This window comes from Hemitrygon akajei, chromosome 16 (genome assembly GCF_048418815.1).
Source record: "Hemitrygon akajei chromosome 16, sHemAka1.3, whole genome shotgun sequence".
NCBI lineage: Eukaryota > Metazoa > Chordata > Chondrichthyes > Myliobatiformes > Dasyatidae > Hemitrygon > Hemitrygon akajei.
The window spans coordinates 11,002,185-11,014,796 of NC_133139.1; the positions used below are offsets into that span (position 1 = coordinate 11,002,185).

The following is a 12,612-nucleotide window of genomic DNA, read 5'->3' on the forward strand; positions in this document are numbered from 1 at the left end:
GGGGTGGGGCTGGGGGCTGCTACACAGGATCAAAAGAAGCTACAGAAAGTTGTAAAATTAGTCAGCTCCATCTTGAGTGCTAGCCTCCGTAGTATCCAAGATACCTTCAAGGAGCAGTGTCTCAGTAAGGCAACGTCCATTATTAAGGACCTCCAGCACCCAGGATGTGCCCTTTTCTCACTGTTCCCATCAGGTACAGAAGCCTAAAGGCACACACTCAGCGATTCAGGGACAGCTTCTTCCCCTCTGCCATCTGATTCCTAAATAGACATTGAACCCATGAACACTACCTCACTTTTTTACAAAATATATATGATTTCTGTTTGTGCACTATTTTTAATCTATCCAATATACAGAGATATATATATACTGACTAACTGATTTACTTATTTATTTTTCTTACTATATTAGCACTATTGCATTCTACTGCTGGTGCTAAGTTAACAAGTTTCATGACACATGCTGGTGATAATAAACCTAATTCTGTTTCTGATTCATGACATATGCAATTCACATATTTATACATATAACTGTAATGAATTATACACGTCTCATTGGCTCTTCACATAACCCTGGAAGATCTGGACAGTAAAGATGTATACATCAGGATGCTCTTTATTGATACAGACAATAGACAATAGGTGCAGGAGTAGGCCATTTGGCCCTTCAAGCCAGCACCACCATTCAATGTGATCATGGCTGATCATCCACAATCAGTACCCCATTCCTGCTTCTCCCCATATCCCTTGACTCCACTATCTTTAACAGCTCTATATAACTCTTTCTTGAAAGCATCCAGAGAATTGGCCTCCACTGCCTTCTGAGGCAGAGCATTCCATAGATCCACAACTCTCTGGGTGAAAAAGTTTTTCCTGAACTCTGGTCTAAATGGCCTACCCCTTATTCTTAAACTGTGGCCTCTGGTTCTAGACTCCCCCAACATCGGGAACATACTTCCTGCCTGATACATGATACAGCTCAGTATTTCACACCATCATCCTTCAAAACTAATCAGTAGACTCCAAGGCCTGGACCTCAATACCCCCTTGTGCAATTGGATCCTGGATTTCCTCACTTGTAGACCCCAGTCAGTTCAGATTGGCAAAAACATCTCCTTCACAATCTCCATCAGCACAGAAACACCACAGGGATGTTTACTTTGCCCCCTGCTCTTCTTGCTTTACACCTGTAACTGTGTGGCTAAGTACAGCTCTGACACCCTAAAGAAGTTTTCTGATGACACTGCTGTTGTGGGTTGTATCAAAGGTGGTGATGAATCAGCATTCAGGAAGGAAATTGAAAATTTGGCAGATTGGTGTAATAGTAACAACCTCTCACTCAATGTCAGCAAGACCAAGGAACTGATTGTAGACTTCGGGAGAGGGAAACCAGAGGTCCACGGTCCTGTAATCATCAGAGAATCAGAGGTGGAGAGGGTTAGTAACTTTAAATTCCCAATTGTCACTATCTTAGAGGGCTTGTCTTGGACCCATATAAATATTATTGTGAAGAAAGCACAACAGTGTCACTACTTCCTCAGAAGTCTGCGGAGATTCAGCGTGCCATCAAAAACCTTGGAAAACTTCAATAGGTGTGTGGTGGAAAATATGCTGTCTGGCTGCGTTACAGTCTGGTATGGGAACACCAATGCCTTTCAGCGGAAAATCCTACAAAAGCTAGCGGGCCAGTTCATCACGGGTAAAACCCTTCCAACCATTGAGCATATCTGATATTTATTGCTATTTATTTATATTTGCATTGGCAGAGTTTGTTGTTCATTGGTCCTGTTTACAGTTACTGTTCGATAGATTTACTAAGTATGCCTGCTGGAAAAGAATCTCAGGGCTGTATGTGGTGACATGTATGTACTCCGATAATAAGTTCTACTTTGAACTTTATAAACAACAAAGAATGCTTAAGTCAAACAATACATTTACAAGATTATTCAAATATTACTGAATATAGAACACATGACACATGTGACCATAGAAACTATGGAGAGGTGTGGACACAGCACAGCGTTTCATGGTAGCCGGCCTTTCCTTTATGGACTCTGTCTATACTTCCTGTTGCCTCATAATCAAAGACCCCACCCACTCTAGACATTCTCCCTGCTCCCCCCACCCCCACCAACTCCTATTGGGCAGCTGATACAAAAGCACATACACCAAGCTCAAGAACAGCTTCTACCTCTTCAATGGAACTTTTGTACAATACAATGGACACCTGGCCTTACAGTTCAGATTCAAAGTACACTTATTATCAAAGTATGTATTCAGCATACAACTCTAAGATTCGTCTTCTGGCAGACAGGCACAAAACAAAGAAACACCATTCAAAGAAGACATCAAAGAGTACAAAAAAAGAACTAATCCTGCAAATGACAAAAAGTGAGCAAATTGCACGCAGAATATGAAACATCACAACGCTCTTCAGTTTAGTTCAGTTCAATTTGCCGCTGAGTACTTTAGCTATACCTGATTGGGGCAGTGTGGTAGTGCAGTGGTTAACACAACGCTCTACGGAAGCAGCGACCCGGGTTCTCGCCACTGTCTGTAAGGAGTTTGCTCATTTTCCCCGTGACCGCGTGGCTTCGCTTCAGATTGCTCCCACAGTCCAAGGCCATACCAGTTAGTAGGTTAATGGGTCATTGTAAGTTGTCCTGTGATTGGGCAAGGATTAAATTGGGGAGTTGCTGGGCAGCACCGCTCAATTGGCCTCAAGGGCCTATTCCGCCCTGTATCTCTAAATAGATAAACAGATAAATAACCTTGCATCTTATCGTTTACCTGCACTACACTTTCACGGTGGTTTTTACCCTTTATTCTGCATTGTTATTGTTTTACCTCATTCTACCTCAATGCAGGATGTAATGATTTGATCTTTATGAAGAACAACTTTTCTCGGTAGCTCGGTACCTATGACAATAATAAACCCAGACCAGATACAAGTTCTTCAGCAGCTCTGAAATAGTTAAACCTTTGCTTCTTGAAGGAAATGTAATGAGTTGCAGGACTATTCCAGTGATTCAATCCTGGATATGGAAACTAATTAATTATAAGTAGCACAAACAAAATACTGGAGGAACTCAGGAGTTCAAGCAACATCCTTAGAGGAAATGGGCAGTCAACGTTTCATGCTGAAAACCTTCATCAGAGACCCCTCCATAGATGATGTCTGACTTGCCGAGTTCCTCCAGCATTTTGTGTTTTGCTCAAGATTTTCAGCATCTGCAGAAACTCTTGTGTCTCTGACTAATTATAAGAATAGTAAACACAAAGTACACTGCAGATGCTGTGGTCAAATCAAGACATGCAAACAAGCTGGATGAACTCAGCAGGTCGGGCAGCATCCATTGAAATGAGCAGTCAACGTTTCGGGCCGAGACCCTTCATCAGGACTGAAGAATAATTTTACTTTTGACCATGCAGCAAGACTTGCCCAGATGGAGCCAAATAGTTTGGTTCGGTCTTCTCCAGTTACTGTTGTGATTTTTCAAGCTTCCATTCAAGGTGTCTCAGAAGTAACAATTATTCAGTATACAAGAATTCATGTTCCCAGTACTTTTTTATTTGCATAATTTGTCTCCATTGGTTGTTTGTCAATCTTTGTTTATGTGTAGTTTTCCATAAATTCTGTTGTATTTCTTTGTTTTCTGTAAATACCTATAAAAAAATGAACCTCTAGGTAGTGTATAGCGACATGCTCATATGCAGGGAGAGGGGACTCATGGTTGGGAAAAGGGGAAGGAAGAGGGGAGGGAGCAGGGAGCACCAGAGAGACATTCAGAAATGATCAAGAAACCAATAGTTTGGAATCAAATGACCTTGCCTGGTGTCTCAGGATTGGGTGTGTCTGCACCCACACCACCCCCTGCCTCTGACACACCTTCTCTGCCACCTGTCCCACACCCCTCCCATAGTGTTCCACCCTCGCCATTCCCAACATCCTTTGTCCTTGCCAGATTGACAAATCTTACTCTCTGCGCCACGTTGACAAATACAGTTGTTGTGTATTTAATATTTCAGCAACATTTGAGTAATTTTGTAAATATATTGTTTGATTAAGCATTCTTGTTCATTTAAATAATTAATTATGGGTTATATGTATAAATATATGAATTCCATAGGTAATCACACTACACATGATACATATGCTCCTTGCGTAAAGTAAACACGAAGTTAGACTCACATTTCGAACTTTAGTGCCTTCTTTTGAATTAGTTTAATATTTTTTAAATGAACCCAAGACAGCTATTGACCTGTTGAAGCCCAGCACACGCAGAGATCGTCAAGTCAAAAAGAAGTCAGAAAGCGGAAGAATTCACAGGTTCACAGGTTCACGAAGAGTGAGTATTGGGTGATAATAATCATAAGAAGCAAGAGCAGTAATGGCTGGCTATGTCAGAAAAATTGAGGCATTTGATTACACAAAAGATAACTGGTATGTGCATACTGAGTTAATTCAACAATTTTTTGAAGCAATGAGAAATGAGTACCAGTTTCTACAGACTTGTTTTACATGTACCTAAGGCTTTTGGCACAGTACTCTATGTTCTCCCCATTACTGTATAGGTTTTCTCCAGGTGTTCTGGTTTCCTTCCACATCCCAAAGAATAGTAGGGCAAGAAAGTGGCAAATGAAATACAATGTTGGAAAATGCATGGTCGTGCACTTTGGTAGTAGAAATAAATGCACAGACTATTTTCTAAATGGGGAGAAAATCCAGGAATCTAAGTTGCAGAGGGATTTAGGAGTCCTTGTGCAGAACACCCTGAAGGTTAACTTGCAGGTTGAGTTGGTGGTGAGGATGGCAAATGCCATGTTAGCATTCAATTCAAGAAGTCTAGAATACAAGAGTAAGGATGTGATGCTGAGGCTTTATAAAGTACTAGTGAGGCCTCACCTTGAGTATTGTGAACAGTTTTGGGCCCCTCATCTTAGAAAAGATGTGCTGGCATTGGAGAGGGTCCAGAGGAGGTTCACAAGGATGATTCCAGGAATGAAAGGGTTATCATACGAGGAACGTTTGATGGCTCTGGGTCTGTATTCGCTGGAATTCAGAAGGACGAGGGGGGATCTCATTGAAACCTTTTGAATGTTGAAAGGCCTGGACAGTGTAGATGTGGAAAGGATGTTTCCCATGGTGGAAGAGACTAGGACAAGAGGGCACAGCCTCAGGATGGAGGGACACCCTTTCAAAACAGAGATGCGGAGAAATTTCTTTAGCCAAAGGGTGGTGAACTTGTGGAATTTGTTGCCACATGCAGCTATAGAGGCCAGGTTGTTGGGTGTATTTAAGGCAGAGATTGATAGGTTCTTGATTGGACATGGCATCAATGGTTACGAGGAGAAGGCCAGGAACTGGGGTTGAGGAGGAGATAGAAAAGAGTATCAGCCATGATTGAATGGTGGAGCAGACTCAATGGGCCAGATGGCTTAATTCTGCTCCTATGTCTTAAGGTTTTATGGTCTAATTGGTCACAGAGGTATAATTGGACAGCACTGCTTTGTTAAAGTGCTGTATTTATAAATAATAGAATGAAAAGACGAATTGAGCATGGATTGAAGCTGGAAAAGAGCTTAATGCCACTCTGAAGAGTATGTTTACCGACTGAACTATGAAGTCAGGTGGAAGGAATGAGGATCACAAGGGATCATTTTGTCTGTATTGAAGTCAAAATGATTTAATTATTCCTTTGGAAGATGTTCTTTCATATATTTTATCTGATGAATTGTGGTTACCCAAGGTAAAAAAATATATATACATGTATTTATCTATGTATTTATTTCATTGGCTTGGTTGTTTATTTATCTATCTTCCTATTTATTTACAATACAATTTACCTTTTGCCAAGGACGTGGCCTAGAAGACTAGCGTGCCTTTAGGGTGCCGGATTTTTGTGGCTCTGCAGGCGGGCGGATTCAAGGCTGGTGCCGTCACCGACAACTAATGCACCGCGGGAGAACAAGAAAGATCGGAAACAGTGGTCTCGCTGTTGTCTGTGTGTCCAGAGGCTCAAGGCTCTGAAAAAGTGACGCAACAGACTTTTAACACCGTAAATCAGCGAGGTGTTTTCTTAGGTCTCGCTGTGAAACGGGGACACCTCTTTTTCCCTTATTAGGGAGAGAGGGAGCCTGTGGAATGTCGAACACCGGGTGAACGAGTAGTCTTTGGGGTTCTGCAAGGAGAGTTCAGTGGGGGTTGCCGATGCTTTTTTTGCTGGTGGGGGGTGTCGTTGCTTTGCTGCTGCTTGTGTGTGAGAGGGGGAGCTGGGGGGGCTTTGGGGTTCTAACGTTTTAACTGTCATTCATTCTTTGGGACACTCCTCTGTTTTCGTGGATGTTTGTGAAGAAAAAGAATTTCAGGATGTATATTGTATACATTTCTCTGACATTAAGTGTATCTATTGGAACCTATTTATTTATTTATTGAGATACAGATCCCAGTACACTATGAACCGCAGGGCAGTCCAGATCCACCAACTGCGCCAGGAGCTCCGGTCCCTGGCACGGGAGTTCAAGGTAGCAACGGAGGAGGAGAAACCTCTGCTGGCTGAGCTCTGGAGCAGCTGCAGGAAGGAGCTAATGACCCTGTGCGGGCAGAATGGCACAGGAGGCGAGGGAGAGAGAGAGCCAGGAAGTGAACTGCCTTCATAGCCAATCCGTTCGGTTTTACAAAACAGCTCCTAGGGCAGAAACACAGCGGCCGCCTTGTGTGCTCCAAAGAAGAGGTAGACCATTTACTTCATAACATCCAGAGCGGCCCTGCAAGGGAGCAAGAGCTGGGTCTCCACAAAGCCCTTACAAGCCAGCCACTCCCCACGGTGGAGTTCAATCTGAGAGAGTCCACCTGGAAGGAAGTCTTCAGCCAGAGCCAGTTCTGCGCCAGGACCCAGCGAAGTACCCTACAAGGTGTACAAGCACTGCCTTGTTCTTGAGATTCCTTGGAAGATCCTGTGAGTGATCTGGCTCAGGGGGACAGTGGCAGACCAGTGAAGGTACGCAGAGGGGGTCTGGATCCCCAAGGAGGAAAATTTGTCGAACCTGGAGCAGTTTAGATCCATCTCGCTGCTTAGTGTGGAAGGGAAAATCTTCTTTAGTGTCTTGTCCTGCCAGATGACGGATTTTCTCCTCAAGAACGCTTACTTCAGTGCAGAAGGGTGGAATTGCCGGAGTGCCTGGGTGCCTGGAACACATTGGAGTGGTCACACAGCTGATCAGGGAGGCGCACATGGGGAAGGGGGACCTGGTCGTGTTTTGGCTGGATCTCGCCAATGCGCGGGGGTCAATACCGCAGAAACTGGTGGAGTTTACACTGGCCCAACACCATGTTCCCAGAAAGGTCAAGGACCTCGTCATGAACTACTATGGGAACTTCAGACTGAGAGTCACATCTGGAGCTATGACATCAGGCTGGCATAGGCTGGAGAAGGGGATTATAACTGGGTGCACAATCTCCATTATTCTCTTTACCCTTGCCGTGAATATGATAGTCAAGGCAGCTGAGGCAGAGTGTAGAGGCCCGCTGACCGAGTCTGGTGTTCGGCAGCCTTTAAGGATGACCTCATTGTCACGACAACATCAGTTCCTGGCAGCAGGCGGATCCTCCAGGGCCCGGAATAGCTCACCAAGGATGAGCTTCAAGCCAGCTAAATCCAGGTCCGTGGTGCCGAAGAAGGGCAAAGTGGTGGACTAGTTTCATTTTACCTTGGATGGTTCTACAATTCCATCTATCACTGAGAAGCCAGTCGAGAGCTTGGGGAAGGTCTTCCACTGTAGCGTCAGAGATGCAGCTGCCGTCCGATCAACTTCCAAGGAGATTGAGAGCTGGCTCACCACGGTGGACAAGTCAGGCTTACCTGGAAGGTTCAAAGCCTGGATTTACCAGCTTGGCATCCTGCCCAGAATCCTATGGCCGCTACTGGTATACGAGGTGCCTGTGACAACTGTGGAGAGGAAGGTCAGTAACTACCTTCGAGGGTGGCTGGGCCTACCTCGGAGTCTGAGGGGCGCAGCACCGTACGAAAGGTGCAATAAGCTGTGACTTCCCCTCAGCAGCCTGGGCGAGGAGTTCAGGGTTTCCCGCACAAGAGAGGGGCTGCAGTACAGGGATTCCGAAGACCCTAAAGTGGCAGCAGCTGGCATCCGGGTACGGATGGGCAGGAAGTAGAGGGCACAGCAAGAGCCGGTGGTAGCAGAGTCCCAGCTGAGACACAGGGCTCTGGTGGGGACAGTGTCAACTGGGCGAGCGGGGCTGGGCTCTGTTTCTCAACCTCGCTATGGCAAGGCCAAAGGCGAGGACAGATGCCAACTAGTCCTGGAGGAAGTGCAGGCTGGCATTGAAGAGGAGAGGAATAGCAGGATGGTGGGCATGTGGCAGCAGGGAGCATGGACAAGGTTGGAAGGTGCGCTGGAGCGGACAATCTGGTCTGACATCTGGCAGGCAGAACTCCAGCGCATTAAATTTATGCTCCAGGCTGTCTATGATGTCTTGCCAAGCCCTGCAAACCTCCATGTCTGGGGCAAGAGCGATACACCAGCATGTCCTCTCTGAAGAGGATCACTGCAGCACATCCTTAGCAGCTGCCCCAAAGCCTGGGGGAAGGTCGCTTCCGGTGGCGTCATGACCAGGTGCTGAAGGTAGAGGCAGAGAGCATCGCGATGGTCATGACCACCAGCAAACAGAGTGGTCAGAGGAAGAACATCTCCTTTGTCGGAGCCGGAGCACAGCCCCCACGTCAGCCCAGACCAGCATCACCATCGGGCCTGCTCAGCACCGCAGCAGATCGGCTGCTTCAAGTTGACCTGGGGAGGCGGCTGAAATTTCCCGACCAAATAGCAACAACTTCACTGAGGCCGAATGTGGTCCTTTCTTCAGTGTCCTCGAAGCAGGTTGTCCTCATCGAGTTGACAGTCCCCTGGGAGGACCGCATTGAGGAGGCAAATGAGCGGAAGCGGGCCAAGTACCAGGAGCTGGTGGAGCAGTGCTGGAGGCGAGGCTGGAAGGCTCGCCGTGAGCCCATCGAGGTAGGGTGCAGGGGTTTTACTGGCCACTCACTCTGCAGAGTCTACACCCTACTCGGCATCACTGGGGCTGGCAAGAGGAAAGCGATCGGGACCATCACAGAGGCCGCTGAGAGAGCCTTCGGATCAGGAGGGGGGATCCGTGGGTCAATGCTGCTGGGACACAAGCTGGGGTCTGATCAACCCCGGCTGGGTCACCTGGGCGAGGGGGTAAGATGCTGAAAGACCCGAAACACCCGACGATCCCAGGTTACATCACTGATGATGTGTCCCAGCGCATCCGCTTGGAACAAACCCTTCCAGTTTTCACCCTGTTCCCGAGTTTACCTGGTAAATTCATTGGCTATTGTAAAGCAACCCTTAATGGCAAAAGGAATCAAAAGAGCAGACAATCAGTATGTTCAAAACAGAAATGTTGCAAGGGTATCATTTATTTATTTTTTGTTTAGAGATTCAGTGAGGAACTGGCTCTTCCGACCCTTTGAGCTGCATCATTCAGCAACCCACTGATTTAACCCTAGCCTCACGATGGGACAATTCACAATGATCAATTAACCGACCAACCGGTATGTCTTTGGACTGTGGGAGGAAACCGGAGCACCCGGAGGAAACCCACACGGTCACGTGGAGAACGTACAAACTCCTTACAGGCAGCGGTGGGATTTGAACCCCGGTTGCTGATACTGTAAAGCGTTGCACTGCTGTGCTACCCCAACGTGACAAGGCTTGTATGAAAACAGACCCTATTATTATTATTTGTGCTGTGCGACTGTGGTAGTAGGGGTGGTGTCTCTAACGTTTCAATTAAAAAGGATGAAAAATTCCAACAGAAACAAAGCAAAAAAAAACAATTACCTGAATAAAAACAAACCTGTGGTGAGCTGTAAGACGGTAACATCTTCCTCAGTGGTTCCACATAAAGATTAGGCAGATTCACTGCAAAAGGGGTATTTGTTTTATTTTTCTAAATTTAGACGCAAACTTGTCATTAGCAGTTGTTAGTTTCCCTACATCTTGTTGCTAGGACACTCATACGTCATATTTCATTAGCTGATTTTACTACTGATGCCGTTAATTTGGGCCTTGCTCAAATGAAATTGCAGCACTTCTTTGTCAGCAAGAAGAATCAATCAGCTCCGTAATTGAACAAAGAATTCTGGATTGTCCGTTTGTCAGAAAACAGAACCTCAGTAAATTAACCCTTCCATATTTAAATAGGAAAAAAAGAAATTATTACTGTATAGAGATTTATTGTATACTATTGAATTCAAAGCATTCAAAGTAAATTTATTCTCATAGTACATATGTGTCACCACATACAATCCTATAGTTCATTTCCTTGCAGGCATTCGCAGTAAATCCAATAAACATAATAATATCAATGAAAGACTGCACCCAACTGGACGGACAAACAACCAGTGTGCAAAAGACAACAAACTGTGCAAATACAAAAGGAAATAATGATAAATATCGAGAACATGAGATGAAGAGTCGTTAAAAGTGAGTCCATGGGTTGTGGGAACAGTTCAGTGATGGGAGAGTGAAGTTATCCCCTTTGGTTCAAGAGCCTAATGGTTGAGGGGTAATAGCTGTCCCTGAACCTGATGGTGTGAGTCCTGAGGCTCCTGTACCTTCATCCTGATGGCAGCAGTGAGGAGAGAGCATGGCCTGGGTGATGGGTGTCCCTGTTGATGGATGCTGCTTTCCTGCGACAGCGTTCCATGTAGATGTGCTCAGTGGTGGGGACGGCTTTGCCTGTGACAGACTGGGCTACCTGCTACTTTTTGTAGGATTTTCCATTCAAAGACATGGAAACACCATACCAGGCTGTGACACCACCTGCCTATATACTCTCCACCATACACCTATAGAAGTTTGTCAAAGTTTTAGAAGTCATGTCAAATCTTCGCAAACTTATGAGGAAGTAGAGGCGCTGCCTTGCTTTCTTCACAGTTACACTTACGTGCCGGGCCCGGAACTGATCATCTGAAGTGATAACACCGAGGAATGTAAAGTTGCTGACCCCCTCCACCTCTGATTGCCCGATGAGGACTGGCTCACGGACCCCTGGTTTCCTGCTCTTAAAGTCAATAATCAGTTCCTTGGTCTTGCTGACATTGAGTGAATTGCTTTTGTTATGGAACCACTCAGCAAGATTTTCAGTTTCCCTCCTATGTGCTGATTTGTCACCACCTTTGATTCGGCCAATGACCAGAGAATTGTCAGCAAACTTACCTATTATTGTTGTATTGCACATCGGTTGTTTGTCAGTCTTTCTGTGCAGACTTTCATTGATCCTGTTGTATTTATTGTTCTGCTGTGAATGCCTGCAAGACAATGAATCTCAATATGGTGACATATAAGCTTAGTGGCCACTTTATTTGGTACGGGGGCACTTTATAAATTGGCCACTGAGTGTATGTCTGTGGCCTTCCACAGATGTAGCCCATCCACTTCAAGGTTTGATGTGTTGTGCATTCTTGTGTACACCACTGCACACAAATTATCCTTATAAGGGCGGGATTAACTTTTCCCAGTTTGCTTTCCTTTAATCATTTGTCCTGAAAGGTACAAAACCAGAGTAAATTTAGTGAATTGAACCATAGGGCTGTGGTGTTCTCATCTCCATTTTTTCTGTCTGTACCTCTGGTTTCTCTCTTAATTTTTATCTTTTTATATTTCTCTCCTTCTCCCTTTCCCTCTTCCTCCCATTTCTCTCTCTCTTTCCCTCTGCCACCCCTCCCTCTATATCTGCTCCCTCTCTCTCTACCTTTCCCACTCCCAACCATCTCTTTCCCCTCTCCCTCTCACCCAATCTTCACCTTTCCCCTCTTCCCTTCTCTCTTTATCTCTCTCTCTCCCTCCCCTCTCCCTCTCCTCATCTCGCTCTCCCTTTCTCCCTCCCTCCTTCCTTGTTATGTTTTGCAATCAGAGACTAACCAAAAGAAAAACAAGGAAGAGCAAAGGGACGTGCATGCTTAGCTTTTACTTTAGTGAAGCACACATACGTGACGTGGTGGTAATGATGTATGTCATTCACGTATTTTTACATATACCTGTAATGAATTAATTAAATGAAGAATGCTTAATCAAACAATATATTTATAACCCAGTCTTGTGTCACTCTTATCATTATCAGATTTTTCATCAACAGCATGCAGATTTGTGCTCTTTTTGAATCTGCAACTTGACTTCCTATCTTTATCTTTTCTCTGTGCAGTCCATTTATTTCTGTCAGCCTGACATGCTCTTTGTATGTGTCCTACTTAGTTGCATTTTCTACATGTTTTGCCTTTAAACCTGCAATGTTATGGTGTATGCGGGCCCCTGCCCCAATGCTAACACAATTTATTCAGCAGGTAGATTTTTGGTTAGATGTTGCAATTTTGTTCACACTCACTTTCATTCCTGACTGCAACTCAATTATGTCTGTGATTGCTGCTTCCATTGATACGGTGAATTCAACTGCTCTTTTAAAAGTTTCGTGCTTTAGTTAGGATCCATTTTTGAATACTTGCTTGTAAGATTCCACAATCTAACTGATCTCTTAGTACTTCATTAAGCCCATTACCAAACTGGCAATGCT

The 12,612-nt window shown here is 45.0% G+C and overlaps 1 pseudogene; it reads left to right on the forward strand.

The window, feature by feature from the left end:
* Positions 1–4,390: 4,390 nt before the first annotated feature.
* On the forward strand, positions 4,391–9,205 carry LOC140740320 (uncharacterized; annotated as a pseudogene).
* Positions 9,206–12,612: the final 3,407 nt, after the last annotated feature.